General features: G+C 34.9%; 1 protein-coding gene across 7 annotated transcripts in view; it reads right to left on the minus strand.

Annotated features, from left to right (window-relative positions):
* The window catches only part of LOC106072235 (FH1/FH2 domain-containing protein 3-like), a 187610-nt gene that overhangs the window by 91190 nt on the left and 72954 nt on the right, over positions 1-23466 (minus strand). The gene's annotated exons all lie outside the window — the stretch shown is intronic.

Here is a 23466-nt window from a genome sequence, read left to right on the forward strand (position 1 = left end):
ACTCCCAGCAACTAATACACACATTGCTAGGGATTTAATAACAAATCAAAGTTGTGAACTCTCTTAGACACTCCTCCACAAGAGAATGATCTCTCTTTCTCTCTCTCTCTCCTTCTCTCTTTCCAAAAGTATGAATATAAATAACAGAAATAATGAAATCATATATATATATATATATATATATATAGAGAGAGAGAGAGAGAGAGAGAGAGATAGATAGATAGATAGATAGATAGATAGATAGATAGAGATAGATAGGTAGATAGATAGATAGACAGTGCTTTTTTTGTAAAAAAAAATAGACGCCGGTAGTCAGTGATGGATTGCCTAACTTTTAACTACTAATAAATTAATAAACTTTAAAATAAAACAAAAGTAATAATTTTTCCCCACATTGAAAAAGGTGCGGTACGCCGTACTGGTGCGTACTATACCAAAAAAACACTGTAGATATATAGATAGCTAGATAAAGATCCATTAGAGAATGGAATGGGTTGCCTGAATCAGACTGAAAAACAAATGACTTAGCAGAGTCTAAGTGACTGAATCACATGCATGACTAGATGGACACATGAAATGCTTTATAATCAAATACAACAAATTCAGTTTTATATTCTAATACAACAATAACTAAATATATCCCAATAAATTAAATCAATTGTAATTCTGTATGTATGTCTTATTAAGCCTACTTGTGTCAGAGACTACGAAATGAAGCGGCTGTGATTGCCAGCGACCTTGACATTGTCGTCGACAGTTGAAACAAAAAAAGCGATGAAGTAAAAACAAACAATGAAAGAAAACAAAAAACTATTTCGAAATATTTATTTTTAACCTGGTTACCTTGGCAACAAGGGCAGTGAACTTATCCCCGCCAAAAGTTCCAATCTATTATTTCTGCGCGGTAAAATCTTGAGTAACGAAGACCTGAGTTGCCTCCTTTTCTTAGCTTATTTTCTTGTCTACCTGCTCACCTTGTCTTTCCCTCTACCCAGCATCCCCCAAGCCTCACATGATCGCTGCGGCGTGTGCCACGAAATACAAACCCAGGAGAAGTTAAAAAAACACACGTCCTCAAAACCTGTGTGCCCCCTTGGTAGCCTCGTTCTCCTACCTAACGAGTTTTGCCAAAGAAGCACTTTTCTCGTGGTTCATTAAGCGTATTAAAGCCAAGGTATACAGAGGAATCCTCCACCCGAGCTTAACCCTCTGAAGAAGGGAGGCCAACCCCACATTGCTTGTACGTATTCAGTCCCTTGGGGGGTCAAATTGTTTAGCAAAGCACTCGACTACAAAGTCATTTTTTAAAAATATTTTTTAACACCAGATGGAAAAAAAAATGTCTGTGTAAAATGTTATTTCCTAAGTAGTAAAACAGCAGCATAGATCTGTGAAGATCTCCCAATCACTGTCTATATTTATCTACTTGTGGTACAGTATATTACCTTTCTACTGAGTCGTGTTCCGAGAGCGGTGAAATACAAGGGGAATAACTCATTATAAGACGTTAAAGCGGTATGAAAAGAGTCGTTTCCCCTGAATTAACAAGTAGTGGATTTGTAAAGTAAGAAAATAAAAGAAGTACATATGTAATACAGAATGTTCTATTTGAGATACAACGACTGTCTAGAGCGTGCTGGAAGTATCTTGCAAAGTTAATTCAGTTCTTCTACAAGAGAATCCATTTTTGGAATGAGTTAGTAATTTTTTAATATATTTTTTTCTTTATCTACATTTCAAATACAGTTTTTTTTTAAATTCAATTACTCTTTTCGTTAACGGATCTGCGTCAAGACTTTAAAACACGATGAAGCGGTCAACTGTATCGTGAGAATGTGTATACTTTAAACATTGAGTAGTGCGGAACCTCCAAGACTTCTGAAATAATCCGAAATTGGATACTGCGAGACTAAGTAGTGCAAGAAAGTGTTTTTTTTTTGTTTTTTTTTTTAAATACAAAAGTTATGAGCACTTGAAATATTCTTTAGAACAGATTTACCAAAATCTAGACAACTGCCTCATTACGAAAAAACTTCATAGGCCAAAGGGTTGCAACAGAATCTGTAATAAAAGAAATTCTATAATGGCTTATATGACCGCTCGAAAGGCGCTGGATAAGAACCAAAAGGGAAGTAATAAGTTGTTTTTTTTTAAATTAGAACTTCACAATGTTACTTCTCTTTTTTGTTAAGTTTTAATGCAGGCATATCAGACATTTACACGCAGTATGAAAAACTTTCTTTGAACTTAGGGGCCGCAGAAAAAAAACCTGTTGCAAAATAGCCTACTAGTTTTATGTTAATTAGAAATAATATAATAGAATACAATAATTAATGGCATACCTGTACCTCAACTCATTTAATTTGTAATGCTTTATCTTAATTAAACATTACAATGGTTACGCATTATCCACATTGTCCTGATGCTTGACATCTTTTCTAGGATACAAGTCTACCAATGTCAGGTTGAAGTTTGTTTGCCACTGAAACTTTTATCAATGATGACCAATTTTGATCAGATAATCTCGAACGGTGAGGTATTTTTGTAGCTTTCATTATGGAAAAGAACTGCTCACAGAAATCAGTGCTTGCAAACATAGCTAGAATTCTGGCTGCAAATTTTCGCACGTATCGTTCAGGGTAAAAACTGTAAAATTTTGGCACAGCCACTTCTATCTATTTCTCTTTCCACAAAGACTCTGACTGCTATTCTATCAGCTCTAGTTGCACATTACCAGCAGCATTTTCAGAAGCAAATGAGAATGGAAATACAAAGAAACTTCTTGCTCGTGTGAAACACAGTCATGAAAACGGTCATTGAAAGCATCTAATAACGATTGCAGGTGTAAGACATATTAACTAAATGTTGCAGCCGTTTTTAATCTTTTCCGTTCCTGACATGTTAAGAAGTGAACACGATGTTCATATTTGGTTTATCCACAGTCGTCACTTTGCTTGAAAACACTTCACATGAAGTCGTCACTTTGCTTGAAAACACTTCACATGATTACACGCAGTTGTGACAATTTTGTCTTTACCTTAAAGTTTCAAATTCAAGTATTGCAGTGGGCTCAACTGCTAATGCCAAATCCCGAACCCATTCGTCAGTTTGGAAATGTTCAACAGGTTCACCTTTCATGTTCAGAAACAGTATAAAAACAGTGCAAACAAATCTCTTCAATACTTATGACATAAGAGCCAGCGGACTTCTGTGTAGTAGGGAACACAATCAAATTCGTGTCCAATGTCATCCAGAAACATTGAAAATTGGGCGATCATTGAAGCCAAGGGCACGAATACAATTGAGAGCGACTGAAAACGGTCTTATGACATGTTGAAACTGTAATTGCTTTGCGCAGAATGTTTCTTTGTGAATAATGCACTGAAAATGAGCAAATTTAAAATTAGCAACAGTCTCCCTTATTTTTGAAAGTAGCTTTGCATAAAAACAACTTCATTTCATGGTTGGTGCGCCATCCGTTGTTAGACTAGCTAGCTTTACCAAAGATAAATTGAACTGCAATATCACCTTTTGTTATTTCTCAAAAAAACATCCTCCCTTGTTGTTGTGTTATGCATAGGACAGAACTCAAGTAACTTCTCATGTATCTCAAAATTCCTGTCACAAGTCCTTATGAATATAACCAACTGTGCTACACCCGTTACATCAGTGGCCTCATCGAGAGCCAATGAAAATAATTCAAAACCAACTATTTTGTTCTTTAATTGTTCACGCAAGCTGACTAACATGTCATTTATTCTATCTGCCACAGTGTTCCTAAATGCTTTCACCTTTTCTGGACAAATTACTTCCGCAGCTTTAACGACACACGCCTTAATAAAATCACATTTACTAAAAGATTTGCTATGGCTTGCAATTAAGTTTGACAAAATGTAGCTGGCTTTAACTGCAGACTCACCCTCGTTTTTCAGTTTAAACAAATACTATTTTTCAATTGAAGTAGCTTGTCATCTCTTAATTTCCAGCGTAATTGTTTAACATTATTTTGATAATTTTTTAGGTGGCCAAGCGGGCCGCATGCAAAGTGGTCACGGGTCGCATGCGGCCCCCGAACGCCGTGTTTGACATGCCTGGTCTAATGGATTAAAATCAGTCACCATGCCGTACTTATAAACAAAAAACTGAACGTTAAAAAGCTCTAAAAGCTCTATTGTATTTTTTTTATACAATGATAATTCAAACATTTATTTTACCCACTTGGATTTGAATGTTATAATTAGAGTCTCACGCCTGTGTGAGTACACATACATAAACCTGTATCCACGTGCGTTTGTTCTAATCACTGCTCACCAAGAATAAAAGGTGATACCAAACAAATTGGAGATGATAAAGATAGACTGAGAGTAGAGAATCCTGATGGCGTTTTGGAAGGTACTATGTTCGAATCCTTAGGGTCATCCAATGTTAACCTAGATAATTGGACTAAAAAATAAATCACTTCGACACGTGATTAGCATCAGGTCTTGACTTAAAATGTGGATTGGAGTGTGATTCTGTTCAAATAAAATCTTGTCCTATTCTATTAATGGACATTATGAAATGCAAATGACTAAAGATAGTGTAATTTCATACGCAGGAGTGATCAATTCCAATTGCTTTCAAGTTGTGCTCAGCATTAGTATGGAATGACTTGCTTGTAAGAGCATTATGAAATTATATTATTTTTATTTTATTTCATTTGTGTGGAAGACCTATAAAGCAAAACATCGGCGCCTTCTGAACAATCTATATTTAGTAAGATTGTATCATTTATTATCAAGTATATTAGTATATTATGTGAGGCGCTGGAAGAGTTGGAAAGCTTCACCTATCTCGGCAGTATTCTAGACCACCATGGAGGAACAGATGAAGATGTCAGAACCCGCATTGGTAAAGCTCGAGCAGCCTTCCATCAGCTGAAGAACACCTGGGGATCTAGGGAAATAAGCACCACCACCAAGATCAGGCTCGTTAATACCATTGTTAAGCCGATACAACTTTATGGAGCAGAGACCTGGAGAACCACCATCACCACCGTCAAGAAATCCAGGTATTCAACAATACCTGCCTGAGGAAGAGTCTTATAATCCCCTGGCCAGACAAGATCTCGAATGAGGAACAGTGGCAAAGAAGAAACCAGCAACCCATTGAAGTAGATATCCTTCAGAAACGCTAGAGATGGATAGGTCACACCCTTCGCAAGCCTGCATTCAACATAACAAAGAAAGCCCTAACCTGGAACCCCTAAGGAAAGAGGAAGAGGGGACGGTCCAGGAATACATGGCGCCGCGATCTGGAATCAGATGTCAAGCAGATAGGCAAGACAGTTGGAGAGACTCGCCCAGAACCGAGATGCCTGGAGGAAGCTGGTTGGTGGCCTAGGCCCCAGAAGGGACCACTGGCAGAGATGATAATGACGATATTAGCCACGCTAAGTCCGTCTATTTTTGTTTATATTATATGGTTAGTATATGTGAGAACCGCTGTAAGTTGCTCTATTGTTATTATAGCTTTACAATACTTGGACACATTGACTGAAGTAATAAATGTAAGTGGTTCATAACGTCACCTCGCTACATTATAGACTAGCCGGATTACTTTAACCAACAAACTGACATTAAAAACGATTTAGAGCGCGTTCTATTTGAAGGAACTACTTTGACCTAACAGCATTCTGCATGTGCCTGCCCTTTCTAACCTTGAGAAGAATAGGTTAGGTTACATACAAGGCTCAAAATGCCAGAAATTGCAGCCTCTCTCTCTCTCTCTCACACACACACACTATCTCTCTCTCTCTCTTACATACATCATCATATATACTAAGACACATTGAAACCTACAAGAAGGCTTTATATGAAAGCGCTAGTTTGCACTAAGACTAGGGCTGGGGCTAGGCAGGATGCCTTGAAAGTTGTGTGAGAGTCATAAAAAGGAGATGGGGGGGGGGGTGGAGGCAGAGGGAAGATAGGAGCCTGTACTCAACAGGTAGCAATCTAATCTAAACATTAAGTCACTGATAAGAAAAAAAAAAGGTTTTGTCTGGAATACGATCCTAAATTGTACTGGCAATCTGGTAACAATGTGTCTTTAAGAACAACGTGGGGCTTGGGGGAATCTTTGGAGAGGGGAGAGGTTAGAGTGAGGGTATTCAAGGATATCGATGAGGGTGAATACCATTGTAAAGTCATCGACTACTAGATAACATTTCATGTAACAATCGTACCGTTAAAGCAAATAGTAAATCCCTACATATCATGGAAATATTGGAAGGAGGGAGAAGGACTTGTGGTAGTGTTTACTATCGTACAGTAAGGCTGTACATACAAACTTGAAATAATATTAAAATAAGTTTAAAAATATAAAATGAGTAACTGTGTATTCATGTTGATATTCTTAAAATCAAATTGAGTTTGTAAAACAAAACCAAAAAATAAATTATCGGCTTTGGAATATCCCGTTTCTAAATATAAGTTATGCTAGTTTATATGTTAATAAGAATAACTTGGAAAATATATAAATATTGAATGGATGATAAGTTGGGAGTTATCTTATTATCATCCCCCTGATGGGTTGTAGCCTAGTGACGTCACTGTTGTAGCCTACAAGGAAAGTGGAGGCCGGAATAGGTTCATAGATGCTTTGGGCTACTGCCAATACTAACATAGTGATCTTGTTTATAGAGATGGTGGAACTCTATTGTAGTGTAAGTCACGGAACGATATTACAGTGTATGAGAGAGAGAGAGACAGAGAGAGAGAGAGAGACAGAGAGAGAGAGACAGAGACAGAGAGACAGAGACAGAATAATGTTGCCAAAATAAAAAAAAAAAGCAGAAGAGAGATAAATAGAAAGGATAAAATATATCGAGAGAGGGTGAATATGAGCAACAGAGAGAGAGAGAGAAAGAGAGAGAGAGAAGGAAAGAGAAGAGATAAAATGAGAAGTAATCTCTCTCTCTCTCTCTCTCTCTCTCATATATATATATATATATATATATATATATATATATATATATATATATATATATATATACTAGACATATGTTACCCGCGACCCGCGGTCGCGGGTAACATATTTTACGCAAAAGATGGATTACGCAAAAGATGGATTGTAAAACTATAAGACGGATGTGAGATGTGGTTGGTCTAGACTATAGGAGGACTTAAGAGACTTTATATTTAATCGCGTGTGCAATTACATTTAGAACTAACAGAACACTAAAGCGACTCTTCAGATTAGTAGTCTTTATCTGATCGTTCATTTTTGTAATTACAACAATAGCCCAATAGTTTTACGCGAAAGAAGCAATGTAAAACGTTAAGACGTGAGCTGTGGTTTTCTATAGGCCTACTGTTGGGGGGACTTTCTATTCAAATCGCCATGTACAATTACATTGAGAACTGACAGAACGAAAAATCAACTCTTCGGATTGAGTCTTTACCCGATCGTTCATTTTCGTAATTACAACAATATTCCCAAAATGACTTCGGGTATATATCCTTCCTTCACAAATTATTCATCCGAGCGAGGCTCGGTCACCTGATATTCTATTAAAAACGAAAAGAGCGATAGCTTTGTTAAATGATTGGGATTATAAAGTGAACAATTAAACGAAATTATATTTAGTACGCGATTCATGAATGAATATAGATCTAGGCCTATCTCAACTCGGCTTCGCAGCTTTAGTAAACGAATGTAGCTTTAGAAAACCAAATTTGAATGTTTATTTGATCAAAATATGAAATGAATGGACTTTAATTAATATGTTTATATGTTAAAGTATAAAACTATCTGTTCGAAGAGAAGTTTTATCATCTTAGAGTTGAATTAGAGTTTTAGATCTAGGGATGGGATTATAAAGTAAACAATTAAACGAATTAATATTTAGTACGCGATTCATTACGGAATTGTCTAATGAAAGAATGTTCGTCAGGAAATCTGTAATCACAGATATAAGGAACTAATTAATGTAAAAAATGCTTTTGAAACACAAAATTGAAGGTTAATTTTATTATATAATGAAATCAATGGATCTTCTTTTGTATTTTCATGTGTCAAAGTAAAAAACTATCTGCGCAAAGTGTATTTCTTAAAATTAGATCTAGGTCTAAATCCTTTCAATCTTTTCTCATGTCAACATTGTAGACATGGCCTAGATCCATAAAATACTATTGCTGTAATAGAGTCGGACAACTTTATTTTTTTTGAGGGTCTTAAGTTTGTTTTAGGGCTACAATACATACACTACGGTCTAAGTTGGTACCCAAGGAACATTCCTGCCTAGTTTTATCAAGATTGGTCAAGCGGTTTTGATGTCTATAAGTAACATACATCCATACACCACACATTCTACTTTATAATATAGATATACTAGACATATGTTACCCGCGGGTCTTTATTTGCGCATTACTGTCGATATAGTCACTTAGAGTGTTTTGTAAACAATTAAACGAAATAATAATGTAATAAGTAAAGCGAATGTGTCAATGTAAAAATAGTGTGAATGAAGCTATCAAATCAGAATAGATAATAGGCTTAAATCCATTTTTTTTTTTTAAATTAAAACATTTGCTTGTAGGCCTACATATATTTGATTAAAATTTGAGATGAATAGACTAAATTTTGTATGTTCATGTGTATAAAGTATAAAGTAGATCTTGAGGTAGACATAGATCTAAATCTACACTAATCTAGAGCTTTAATAGACTATTGAGTTCATTCTGTGCTGCGCATGCGTGAACTTTTTTTCATGAATGAATATAGGCCTATCTCAACACGGCTACGCAGCTTTAGCGAACAGCGAACGAATATATTAAAATGCTTTAGAAAAACAAATTTGAATGTTAATTGATTAAAATATGAAATGAATGGACAATAATTAGTATGTTTATGTGTTAAAGCATAAAACTATCTTTGCGAATTGAAGTTTTATCATCTTAGAGTTCAATAAGAGTTTTAGACCTAGGCCTAGGAATAGACTCAGTAGAGAGATGTGTTAATGTGTAACCATTAGGTAATGTCTAATGAAATAATGTTCGCCAGGAAATCTGTAGTCACAGATATCAGGAACTAATTTATGTAAAAATTGCTTTTGGGTAATCTAGTGGATTGGATTTAGATGTATGTTAAACGTAGCTAATGATCCTTTCACGTTATTTCTCTTTCGCTACGAAAATAAAATTAGTTTTGAGAAAATGGATTTACCCGAAGTTGATACATTCTTATCCTATACTCTTAAACGAGCAATTCTTGTATGTATGTATATATATTTATATATATATATATATATATATATAAATTTTATTTCAAAAACGGCTCTAACGATTTTCTTTAAAATTTCAAGGTATGTGCATATTAGTGAGAAAAAAATTCTTAACTCATTGGCCACATCGGGAAAACTCGAGGTCGACCGTTATATCGGTTTGAAAATGCCTCATTATCGAAAAATTAATTTTGGCTAGAATGTTTTATGAATGAAAATTTTCCATGACGTAAACGGGAAAAACGCTGCTTACGTCACTAGGCTTACAGCAGTATACTAAAATATTTCTTTGCAAACAAGAACAAGTTTTAAAGAACCATTAGACCTAATTAAACATTTGCGCACCATCTTACTGTAGATTGATTTAGTATTTGAACTATGAAAGAGAAGTAATGAAATTAAATGTGCCGATGTATGATTAGTTATTGTGTTTTAAGTGCTTAATAAATTGTTTACTCTTTAATTGCGTAGAGTGGTGTAGATACCTTTTACATTGTTGTTTGTTTTGCTGGTGACCTCCAGCTGTCTCGTTCTGTGCTATCTTCTATGTCAGCTAAGGCAAGTTGGCGCCTAAACTGGTCTTTTAAGCGTTACGGTGTTACGTCGACCACTTTTTAGCTCACCAAAAAAGACTGCCTTTGGCATACGTTCGTCTGAGATTCGTCTCCCATACAGGATACTGCTCTGTCCATCGTAACTGTCGGACTTAAAGAATTCCATCTATACAAAGGACGCGGATACACATTTGAGACCAAAATAAAATCTGCTGCCTAGGACAGACGCAGACGCTAAAAGAAAATCTTAATCGATCACCGCGGACAATGGTTATGCTTGCCCTGTATGTGGCAAAATATGTAGGTCACATCTGCAATCCTCATTAATTTTCGGACTCGAAGACAAGGCTTATTATTATTATTATTTTGCTGGTGAATTATTACCATGTGTTCATGCTTCGGTGTCTACTGTCCTGTACCAAAACAAAGGAAATGGTCATAACACAGCTTCTCTGCGCCTTACTTGCTCACACTAAACATGATATCCATTTAGCGGTCAACGAGTTTGCGTACGATGCAGCCTCTTTTGATTTAATTATAAACCTCGGTAAAAAGCTTGGAATTAGGGCGTGTTGACGCATGGCTTAGGAGAGATCTGAATGGAGAGATCTGTAAAAGCAGTCCATATCCCTCCACGGGCTGTAGCACCACTGGGATGGATGGATGACAAAAGCCGGTATGAACTTCTTATAGTCCCACAGTCAGGCTGAACAGGGCACGTATCCCGTATGGGGGACGAACATATTTTTCGTCGAAACATTGTTGCCCCACGGAAACATTTCTTTAGAAAACTAATGCAATGGTTTAAGTCTATTAAGAAAAAATTTGCCAAATCTGAATGGAGAGATCTGTAAAAACAGGCCATATCCCCCCACGGGCTGTAGCACCACTGGGATGGATGGATGGATGACAAAAGCGGTTATGAACTTCTTATAGTCCGACAGTCAGGCTAGGCAGGGCATGTATCTCGTATGGGGGACGAAGAATATTTTTTCGGCGTAACAGAGGTGCCCCACGGAAACGTTTCTTTAGAAAACTAATGCAATGATTTAAGTCTATTAAGAAATAAATTGCCATTTTACTTTGTCACAAGTGCCTGTTTTACCCTATAACGTAGAGATTTGCGTCACTTGATGTTTCGTACTAAAGCCATAATGAATGTATACTAATTCCATAATTAAATGTCTGAACGTAACCATCTAAGAAGTAACATTGCAAAGACTTTCTTCCAAGCCAATAATAGTAGGCCTACAATAGTTTTACGCAAAAGATGGATTGTAAAACTATAAGACGGATGTGAGATGTGGTTGGTCTAGACTATAGGAGGACTTAAGAGACTTTATATTTAATCGCGTGTGCAATTACATTTAGAACTAACAGAACACTAAAGCAACTCTTCAGATTAGTAGTCTTTATCTGATCGTTCATTTTTGTAATTACAACAATAGCCCAATAGTTTTACGCGAAAGAAGCAATGTAAAACGTTAAGACGTGAGCTGTGGTTTTCTATAGGCCTACTGTTGGGGGGACTTTCTATTCAAATCGCCATGTACAATTACATTGAGAACTGACAGAACGAAAAATCAACTCTTCGGATTGAGTCTTTACCCGATCGTTCATTTTCGTAATTACAACAATATTCCCAAAATGACTTCGGGTATATATCCTTCCTTCACAAATTATTCATCCGAGCGAGGCTCGGTCACCTGATATTCTATTAAAAACGAAAAGAGCGATAGCTTTGTTAAATGATTGGGATTATAAAGTGAACAATTAAACGAAATTATATTTAGTACGCGATTCATGAATGAATATAGATCTAGGCCTATCTCAACTCGGCTTCGCAGCTTTAGTAAACGAATGTAGCTTTAGAAAACCAAATTTGAATGTTTATTTGATCAAAATATGAAATGAATGGACTTTAATTAATATGTTTATATGTTAAAGTATAAAACTATCTGTTCGAAGAGAAGTTTTATCATCTTAGAGTTGAATTAGAGTTTTAGATCTAGGGATGGGATTATAAAGTAAACAATTAAACGAATTAATATTTAGTACGCGATTCATTACGGAATTGTCTAATGAAAGAATGTTCGTCAGGAAATCTGTAATCACAGATATAAGGAACTAATTAATGTAAAAAATGCTTTTGAAACACAAAATTGAAGGTTAATTTTATTATATAATGAAATCAATGGATCTTCTTTTGTATTTTCATGTGTCAAAGTAAAAAACTATCTGCGCAAAGTGTATTTCTTAAAATTAGATCTAGGTCTAAATCCTTTCAATCTTTTCTCATGTCAACATTGTAGACATGGCCTAGATCCATAAAATACTATTGCTGTAATAGAGTCGGACAACTTTATTTTTTTTGAGGGTCTTAAGTTTGTTTTAGGGCTACAATACATACACTACGGTCTAAGTTGGTACCCAAGGAACATTCCTGCCTAGTTTTATCAAGATTGGTCAAGCGGTTTTGATGTCTATAAGTAACATACATCCATACACCACACATTCTACTTTATAATATAGATATACTAGACATATGTTACCCGCGGGTCTTTATTTGCGCATTACTGTCGATATAGTCACTTAGAGTGTTTTGTAAACAATTAAACGAAATAATAATGTAATAAGTAAAGCGAATGTGTCAATGTAAAAATAGTGTGAATGAAGCTATCAAATCAGAATAGCTAATAGGCTTAAATCCATTTTTTTTTTAAAATTAAAACATTTGCTTGTAGGCCTACATATATTTGATTAAAATTTGAGATGAATAGACTAAATTTTGTATGTTCATGTGTATAAAGTATAAAGTAGATCTTGAGGTAGACATAGATCTAAATCTACACTAATCTAGAGCTTTAATAGACTATTGAGTTCATTCTGTGCTGCGCATGCGTGAACTTTTTTTCATGAATGAATATAGGCCTATCTCAACACGGCTACGCAGCTTTAGCGAACAGCGAACGAATATATTAAAATGCTTTAGAAAAACAAATTTGAATGTTAATTGATTAAAATATGAAATGAATGGACAATAATTAGTATGTTTATGTGTTAAAGCATAAAACTATCTTTGCGAATTGAAGTTTTATCATCTTAGAGTTCAATAAGAGTTTTAGACCTAGGCCTAGGAATAGACTCAGTAGAGAGATGTGTTAATGTGTAACCATTAGGTAATGTCTAATGAAATAATGTTCGCCAGGAAATCTGTAGTCACAGATATCAGGAACTAATTTATGTAAAAATTGCTTTTGGGTAATCTAGTGGATTGGATTTAGATGTATGTTAAACGTAGCTAATGATCCTTTCACGTTATTTCTCTTTCGCTACGAAAATAAAATTAGTTTTGAGAAAATGGGTTTACCCGAAGTTGATACATTCTTATCCTATACTCTTAAACGAGCAATTCTTGTATGTATGTATATATATTTATATATATATATATATATAAATTTTATTTCAAAAACGGCTCTAACGATTTTCTTTAAAATTTCAAGGTATGTGCATATTAGTGAGAAAAAAATTTTAACTCATTGGCCACATCGGGAAAACTCGAGGTCGACCGTTATATCGGTTTGAAAATGCCTCATTATCGAAAAATTAATTTTGGCTAGAATGTTTTATGAATGAAAATTTTCCATGACGTAAACGGGAAAAACGCTGCTTACGTCACTAGGCTTACAGCAGTATACTAAAATATTTCTTTGCAAACAAGAACAAGTTTTAAAGAACCATTAGACCTAATTAAACATTTGCGCACCATCTTACTGTAGATTGATTTAGTATTTGAACTATGAAAGAGAAGTAATGAAATTAAATGTGCCGATGTATGATTAGTTATTGTGTTTTAAGTGCTTAATAAATTGTTTACTCTTTAATTGCGTAGAGTGGTGTAGATACCTTTTACATTGTTGTTTGTTTTGCTGGTGACCTCCAGCTGTCTCGTTCTGTGCTATCTTCTATGTCAGCTAAGGCAAGTTGGCGCCTAAACTGGTCTTTTAAGCGTTACGGTGTTACGTCGACCACTTTTTAGCTCACCAAAAAAGACTGCCTTTGGCATACGTTCGTCTGAGATTCGTCTCCCATACAGGATACTGCTCTGTCCATCGTAACTGTCGGACTTAAAGAATTCCATCTATACAAAGGACGCGGATACACATTTGAGACCAAAATAAAATCTGCTGCCTAGGACAGACGCAGACGCTAAAAGAAAATCTTAATCGATCACCGCGGACAATGGTTATGCTTGCCCTGTATGTGGCAAAATATGTAGGTCACATCTGCAATCCTCATTAATTTTCGGACTCGAAGACAAGGCTTATTATTATTATTATTTTGCTGGTGAATTATTACCATGTGTTCATGCTTCGGTGTCTACTGTCCTGTACCAAAACAAAGGAAATGGTCATAACACAGCTTCTCTGCGCCTTACTTGCTCACACTAAACATGATATCCATTTAGCGGTCAACGAGTTTGCGTACGATGCAGCCTCTTTTGATTTAATTATAAACCTCGGTAAAAAGCTTGGAATTAGGGCGTGTTGACGCATGGCTTAGGAGAGATCTGAATGGAGAGATCTGTAAAAGCAGTCCATATCCCTCCACGGGCTGTAGCACCACTGGGATGGATGGATGACAAAAGCCGGTATGAACTTCTTATAGTCCCACAGTCAGGCTGAACAGGGCACGTATCCCGTATGGGGGACGAACATATTTTTCGTCGAAACATTGTTGCCCCACGGAAACATTTCCTTAGAAAACTAATGCAATGGTTTAAGTCTATTAAGAAAAAATTTGCCAAATCTGAATGGAGAGATCTGTAAAAACAGGCCATATCCCCCCACGGGCTGTAGCACCACTGGGATGGATGGATGGATGACAAAAGCGGTTATGAACTTCTTATAGTCCGACAGTCAGGCTAGGCAGGGCATGTATCTCGTATGGGGGACGAAGAATATTTTTTCGGCGTAACAGAGGTGCCCCACGGAAACGTTTCTTTAGAAAACTAATGCAATGATTTAAGTCTATTAAGAAATAAATTGCCATTTTACTTTGTCACAAGTGCCTGTTTTACCCTATAACGTAGAGATTTGCGTCACTTGATGTTTCGTACTAAAGCCATAATGAATGTATACTAATTCCATAATTAAATGTCTGAACGTAACCATCTAAGAAGTAACATTGCAAAGACTTTCTTCCAAGCCAATAATAGTAGGCCTACAATAGTTTTACGCAAAAGATGGATTGTAAAACTATAAGACGGATGTGAGATGTGGTTGGTCTAGACTATAGGAGGACTTAAGAGACTTTATATTTAATCGCGTGTGCAATTACATTTAGAACTAACAGAACACTAAAGCAACTCTTCAGATTAGTAGTCTTTATCTGATCGTTCATTTTTGTAATTACAACAATAGCCCAATAGTTTTACGCGAAAGAAGCAATGTAAAACGTTAAGACGTGAGCTGTGGTTTTCTATAGGCCTACTGTTGGGGGGACTTTCTATTCAAATCGCCATGTACAATTACATTGAGAACTGACAGAACGAAAAATCAACTCTTCGGATTGAGTCTTTACCCGATCGTTCATTTTCGTAATTACAACAATATTCCCAAAATGACTTCGGGTATATATCCTTCCTTCACAAATTATTCATCCGAGCGAGGCTCGGTCACCTGATATTCTATTAAAAACGAAAAGAGCGATAGCTTTGTTAAATGATTGGGATTATAAAGTGAACAATTAAACGAAATTATATTTAGTACGCGATTCATGAATGAATATAGATCTAGGCCTATCTCAACTCGGCTTCGCAGCTTTAGTAAACGAATGTAGCTTTAGAAAACCAAATTTGAATGTTTATTTGATCAAAATATGAAATGAATGGACTTTAATTAATATGTTTATATGTTAAAGTATAAAACTATCTGTTCGAAGAGAAGTTTTATCATCTTAGAGTTGAATTAGAGTTTTAGATCTAGGGATGGGATTATAAAGTAAACAATTAAACGAATTAATATTTAGTACGCGATTCATTACGGAATTGTCTAATGAAAGAATGTTCGTCAGGAAATCTGTAATCACAGATATAAGGAACTAATTAATGTAAAAAATGCTTTTGAAACACAAAATTGAAGGTTAATTTTATTATATAATGAAATCAATGGATCTTCTTTTGTATTTTCATGTGTCAAAGTAAAAAACTATCTGCGCAAAGTGTATTTCTTAAAATTAGATCTAGGTCTAAATCCTTTCAATCTTTTCTCATGTCAACATTGTAGACATGGCCTAGATCCATAAAATACTATTGCTGTAATAGAGTCGGACAACTTTATTTTTTTTGAGGGTCTTAAGTTTGTTTTAGGGCTACAATACATACACTACGGTCTAAGTTGGTACCCAAGGAACATTCCTGCCTAGTTTTATCAAGATTGGTCAAGCGGTTTTGATGTCTATAAGTAACATACATCCATACACCACACATTCTACTTTATAATATAGATATACTAGACATATGTTACCCGCGACCCGCGGGTCTTTATTTGCGCATTACTGTCGATATAGTCACTTAGAGTGTTTTGTAAACAATTAAACGAAATAATAATGTAATAAGTAAAGCGAATGTGTCAATGTAAAAATAGTGTGAATGAAGCTATCAAATCAGAATAGCTAATAGGCTTAAATCCATTTATTCAAATTAAAACATTAGCTTGTAGGCCTACATATATTTGATTAAAATTTGAGACGAATAGACTTAATTTTGTATGTTCATGTGTTACAGTATAAAGTTTAATAATAATAATATAGTAGATCTTGAGGTAGACATAGATCTAAATCTACACTAATCTAGAGGCTTATATAGAGTTCATTCTGTGTTGCGCATGCGTGACCTTTTTTCATGAATGAATATAGGCCTATCTCAACACGGCTACGCAGCTTTATTTAGCGAACGAATGTATTAAAAATACTTTAGAAAAACAAATTTTAATGCTAATTTGATTAAAATATGAAATGAATGGACAATAATTAGTATGTTTATGTGTTAAAGCATAAAACTATCTTTGCGAAAAGAAGTTTTATCATCTTAGAGTTCAATTAGAGTTTTGGACCTAGGCCTAGGAATAGACTCAGTAGAGAGATGTGTTAATCACTGTTAATGTGTAACCATTTGGTAATGTCTAATGAAAGCATGTTCGCCAGACATTACCCGCGGCCTGCGGGTCTAAGTTTGTGCTTACCACTCTAGTCAGTCTAGTGGATTGGATTTAGATGTTTGTTAAACGTAGCTAATGATCCTTTCACGTTATTTCTCTTTCGCTACGAAAATAAAATTAGTTTTGCGAAAATCGGTTTACCCGAAGTCGATACATTCTTATCTATTAAAAACGAAAAGAGCGATAGCTTTTTTATATAAATGTGATTATAAAGTGAACAAGTTAAACGAAATAATTTTTAGTACGCGATTCATGAATGAATATAGATCTAGGTCTTTAACTCGGCTTCGCAGCTTTTGTAAATGTATGTAGCTTTAGAAAACCAAATTTGAATGTTTATTTGATAAAAATATGAAGTGAATGGACTTTAATTAATATGTTTATGTGTTAAAGTATAAAACTATCTGTGCGAAGAGAAGTTTTATCATCTTAGAGTTGAATTAGACTTTTAGATCTAGGGATGGGATTATAAAGTAAACAATTAAACGAATTAATATTTAGTACGCGATTCATTACTGAATTGTCTAATGAAAGAATGTTTGTCAGGAAATCTGTAATCACAGATATAAGGAACTAATTAATGTAAAAAATGCTTTTGAAACACAAAATTGAAGGTTAATTTTATTATATAATGAAATCAATGGATCTTCTTTTGTATTTTTATGTGTAAAAGTAAAAAACTATCTGCGCAAAGTGTATTTCTTAAAATTAGATCTAGGTCTAAATCCTTTCTATCTTTTCTCATGTCAACATTGTAGACATGGCCTAGATCCATAAAATACTATAGCTGTAATAGAGTCGGACAACTTTATTTTTTTTGAGGGTCTTACATTTGTTTTAGGGCTACAATACATTCACTAAGGTCTAAGTTGGTACCCAAGGAACATTCCTGCCTAGTTTTATCAAGATTGGTCAAGCGGTTTTGATGTCTATAAGTAACATACATACATACATACATACATACATACATACATACCCCTCACATTCTACTTTATAATATACTAGACATATGTTACCCGCGACCCGCGGGTCTTTATTTGCGCATTACTTTCGATATAGTCACTGAGAGTGTTTTTTAAACAATTAAACGAAATAATAATGTAATAAGTAAAGCGAATGTGTCATTGTAAAAATAGCTAATAGGCTTAAATCCATATTTTTTTAAATTAAAACATTTGCTTTTGAATAATCTAGTGGATTGGATTTAGATGTATGTTAAACGTAGCTAGCTAATGATCTTTTCACGTTATTTCTCTTTCGCTACGAAAATAAAATTAGTTTTGCGAAAATGGTTTACCCGAAGTCGATACATTCTTATCTATTAAAAACGAAAAGAGCGATAGCCTTGTTAAATAAATGGGATTATAAAGTGAACAATTAAACGAAATAATTTTTAGTACGCGATTCATGAATGAATATAGATCTAGGCCTATCTCAACTCGGCTTCGCAGCTTTCGTAAATGAATGTAGCCTTAGAAAACCAAATTTGAATGTTTATTTGATCAAAATATGAAATGAATGGACTTTAATTAATATATTTATGTGTTAAAGTATAAAACTATCTGTGCGAAGAGAAGTTTTATCATCTTAGAGTTGGATTAGAGTTTTAGATCTAGGGATGGGATTATAAAGTAAACAATTAAACGAAATAATTTTTAGTACGCGATTCATGAATGAATATAGATCTAGGCCTATCTCAACTCGGCTTCGCAGCTTTCGTAAACGAATGTAGGCCTAGCTTTAGAAAACCAAATTTGAATGTTTATTTGATCAAAATATGAAATGAATGAACTTTAATTAATATATTTATGTGTTTAAGTATAAAACTATCTGTGCGAACAGAAGTTTTATCATCTTAGAGTTGAATTAGAGTTTTAGATCTAGGGATGGGATTATAAAGTAAACAATTAAACGAATTAATATTTAGTACGCGATTCATTACGGAATTGTCTAATGAAAGAATGTTCGTCAGGAAATCTGTAGACACAGATATAAGGAACTAATTTATGTAAAAAATGCTTTCGAAACACAAAATCGAAGGTTAATTTTATTATATAATGAAATCAATGGATCTTCTTTTGTATTTTCATGTGTCAAAGTAAAAAACTATCTGCGCAAAGTGTATTTCTTAAAATTAGATCTAGGTCTAAATTCTTTCTATCTTTTCTCATGTCAACATTGTAGACATGGCCTAGATCCATAAAATACTATAGCTTAATAGAGTTGGACAACTTTTTTTTTTTTGAGGGTCTTAAGTTTGTTTTAGGGCTACAATACATACACTACGGTCTAAGTTGGTACCCAAGGAACATTTCTGCCTAGTTTTATCAAGATTGGTCAAGTGGTTTTGATGTCTATAAGTAACATACATACATACATACATACCCCTCACATTCTACTTTATAATATAGATATATATATATATATATATATATATATATAACGAGATAAGGAAAATAATAATAAAATCTCTAAGGAATTAGCAACAAATGTGAAAGAAATGAAATAATTGAGAAGTCGGAAGAGTGAGAGAGAAACTATTGGGATAAGGAAATAAAGAGACATGGAGAGAAGAAGACAATAAATAAGAGAAAAAAGACAAACAGTGAAACAGACACATGTAGTACAATTGACTGTGTCCAGACCTAGAGAGACAATCACATTTGAGTTTCACATACTATACGAGTTATCTTTCAAATCGCAACCCCACTCGGCCGACCCCCTTCTGGGGGCGGACGAATTTGTTATAGAATTCACACAGTTTGTATACGAATTTATTGCTTATGTTTATAATATATACTAATTTTTTTATTTTAACCTATTTTTAGATTATTTTGCCCCCCTCTAGTATGTTGGCCGATTTGGTGGGGTCGGGAGGGGGCAATGGCATCAATCCCGACCCCATAAGCTTATGAGTGGAGGGGGTCGGTCCAATTTATTTGAAGAAATCACAGCTTGCTAACAGAATTAATTAAATATCTATATGATTAAAACTTGTTATTGGCGATTTAACCGATCTTTATATTATGTCGTTCCCCTGTTGGCCGATTGGGATGGGGGGGGGGGGCAAAGGCCTCTACTGACCACCTAAACCCTTTGAGTGGGGGGGCGGTCCTTCTTTTATGGGAAATCATAATTTGTGAACAAAATTAGTTGAATTAAAATAGAATTTTTAGATAATGTCACTCCCCTTCTGGTATCTTGAGCGATTCGGTGAGGTGGGGGGGGGCGATTGCATCTACTCTAGCCCTCTTAGTGGGTGGGCGGTCCTGTATTTATGGAGAAATCATAGTTTGTGAACAAAATTAGTTGAATATCTATATAATATAAGCTACATATTGATATGTGAATCCATTTGTATATTATGTAATGTGCAAGCTCTAATCTCAAATTTTATCATCAGTAAATATAAAATGAAAAAGGATTGAACCAGGTGTAAGGGGCGATACATGCCATCGCCTTCCGCCCATCGGACAAACTAATACCTTTTCTGTTTGGGCAATATAGTTAAGAAATTACAAAAATAAAAGAAAAATGTGTCACTAATACAATTTGGATATGCTATAAATTAAATTATTATATCGAGTCGCCTCACCCCTATTCTTTAATGCAAAATGTAATCATTAGCATAGTCAACATAGCGACAGAAATTATGTAATTTCATATGAATTTATCACAATTTTTCAAAGAAAGACTTTGCTTTGGAAAATTTAGAATTCATACGAAATTTTTCTGTATAAGAGTAAGATTGAGAAGAGTTCTGAACCCAGATATTCTTTTCTTAGTCGCCTTTTTCCAACCTTTACTCAATCTGCTATTTTTCTAGTTAAATAAATTTAGGAATAATGCTCACAATTTATATTTGAATCCTAAAAATGCAAAAACATTTAGAGTAGAATCTAATTGGTCCACTTCATTTCTCCTCCCACTTCCGATTTTTTGTGTTAAAGTTTTGAATTATAATTTTAAAACAAAACAAAGTTACAAACATGCCTATTTAACAAAATGTATCACTTACAAATGAGCTTTTTTTTTTAAATATTATTTTATATATTATTCAAATATTTTTTTTTCGGAGGCGATCCTCAAAGCCTTAATCTAAATATGTGGGGTAACTTCAAATCGTTTTATTTGCAATGTAGTAAGGGCCTATAAATTCATATTAGAATATTTTTTTTCAAGTAAAACATTATTGAAAAGGTCAGATTTTAATAGGATGAATAATGAACTGTAGATATCAGGAGAATGCGTTTCTGCAGTGAAGAATGCTAGAAAACGCTAATAAATAATGAGCTAGAAATGTCAGGAGAATGCGTTTCTGCAGTGAAGAATTTAAAAAATGCTTTTGGCTTCGGAACTTCGCCCCGAACCTCACTGATGAATAATGAGCTATAGTTGTCAGGAGAATGCGTTTCTGCAGTGAAGAATGTAAAAAAAAAACGCTTTTGGCGTTGGGACTTCGCCCCGAACCCCACTGACGAATAATGAGCTGTAGATGTCAGGAGAATGAATTTCAGCAGTGAAGAATGCAACAAAACGCTTTTGACGTCGGGGCTTCGCCCCGAAACCCGCTGAGTAGTCTTACAGCGCTTCACCAGACCCCTAAGCAATCAGGAGAAAAAGCTCAATATGATTGTTTTTTTTTCGCAGAAAGTTGCGAAACACTGCTTTTTTTAAATTCTCACTCACACATATATATATATATGCTGTACCGCACGTTCATCCCTCCCCCCCACACCAAAGCTCTGGATCCGCTAGTGGGCCAAAGTAGTGTACTTAGTACAGGACTAATTAAGTTTAGGAGACATTACTAATTTTACATATCAAAAATGTATAAATGTACACTTTAAATATTTATTTTGTTACTTTATAATACAGTTTTTATGTTTCTGCATAATACTTTAAAAAAAAAATTGCCTTAATCAAGACCATAGACTTTATATGATCAAAGCAAAAACCAGCTTTGTAATTTATTGTATATCTTATAATAATAAGAAGCGATGGATTTAAATATAGGCAACGTAAGTATTAGCTCATGGTCTTCATTTTGCTGGCGGCACCCAAGTATTGTTTTGAAGAAATAGAGGAGAATACATTCCCTTATGTCAGGTGTCGGCAACCTGCGACTTGCGAGCCACAAGCGGCTCTTTTGATGTTAAGCTGCGGCTCCTAACTTCCATACTCAAATATTATTTATTTTATCGAATTAAAATTAAATTGATTAACTAAGACTAGGCACCGATCCTATCTCTCAGCCACTTGTACTTGTTTTTCACCTCACACCGCCCCATGTCTTCAAATGTAACATATTTGCAGGTAGAAGAACTCAACTTTCTTCTGCCTTATCAATGATATAGATACGTCTTGCGACATAAAAAAAAAACAACAACCGCACAAGTTGGCTTTCTGTCAGGTATATGTCTTCCCAAGGATTGCTAGCGCTTTCGTGACAAACTAGAATAAAAGATTTAGCGAATGCTGTGCAAAAATGCCTTGAAGACAATAAGATCGATTTAAATAAACTCGTTTCAATGGCAACTGATGCAGCCAGAAGTATGAAAGGAAAAAATAAAAGAGAATCTGCGAGTCTCCACGTATTTCTTACTTTTCATTGCCTACTCCACCAAGAAGTGCTGGTTAATAGCACTCTACCATCGTCAGTTTAAAGAATTCTTTAACGAAATGGAGACAGTATTCCGACCATAGTAGTATATATAAGTCTTTGATTCCGACCTCCTTCTTCCCAATAAATGCGATGGCTTTCTACAGGTATGGTGTTGAAACTTCTAGCTTTGTGATTGAATGAAATAAATACATTCCTAAATGAGAAACGTATTAATCACCCTGAGTTAGAGAACGACAATTGGTTGCAAAACATTACTTTATGATGGATATATCAGCAAAAGTAAATGAGCTGAATCTAAAACTATAGGAAATAGAAAACCCAGCCGATGTTTTGGTAGAAGATAAGAGCGGTGGCTGAATAGTAAAGCGATTGGCTTCCGAACCGAGGTCCCGAGTTCGAATCTTGTTGACTGTGATTTTTCAACTCTGGATATTTTTTAGCGCTTCTAAATCCACCCAGCTCTAATAGGTACCTGACAGTTGGGGAAAGTAAAGGAGGTTGGTCGTTGTGCTGGCCACATGACACCCTCGTTAACCGTGGATCACAGAAACAGATGACCTTTACATCATCTGCCCTATAGATCGCAAGGTCTGAAAGAGGAACTTTACTTAATCAGAACGATAAATGCTGTTATCGATAATGGATAATTGTGCGAAATGTCAACTTGATCCGAGAATGGGAAATTGGGGAAATACCGTCTACAAAATTTAAACCAAACATACAGAGCTAGGTAAAAAAAAATATAGCTCTATCAACTATGGTTCATTTTAGGGTTTTGAAGTTATATGAAGCAACATTTCGTTT

This window comes from Biomphalaria glabrata, chromosome 7, assembly GCF_947242115.1.
Source record: "Biomphalaria glabrata chromosome 7, xgBioGlab47.1, whole genome shotgun sequence".
Taxonomy (NCBI): Eukaryota; Metazoa; Mollusca; class Gastropoda; family Planorbidae; genus Biomphalaria; species Biomphalaria glabrata.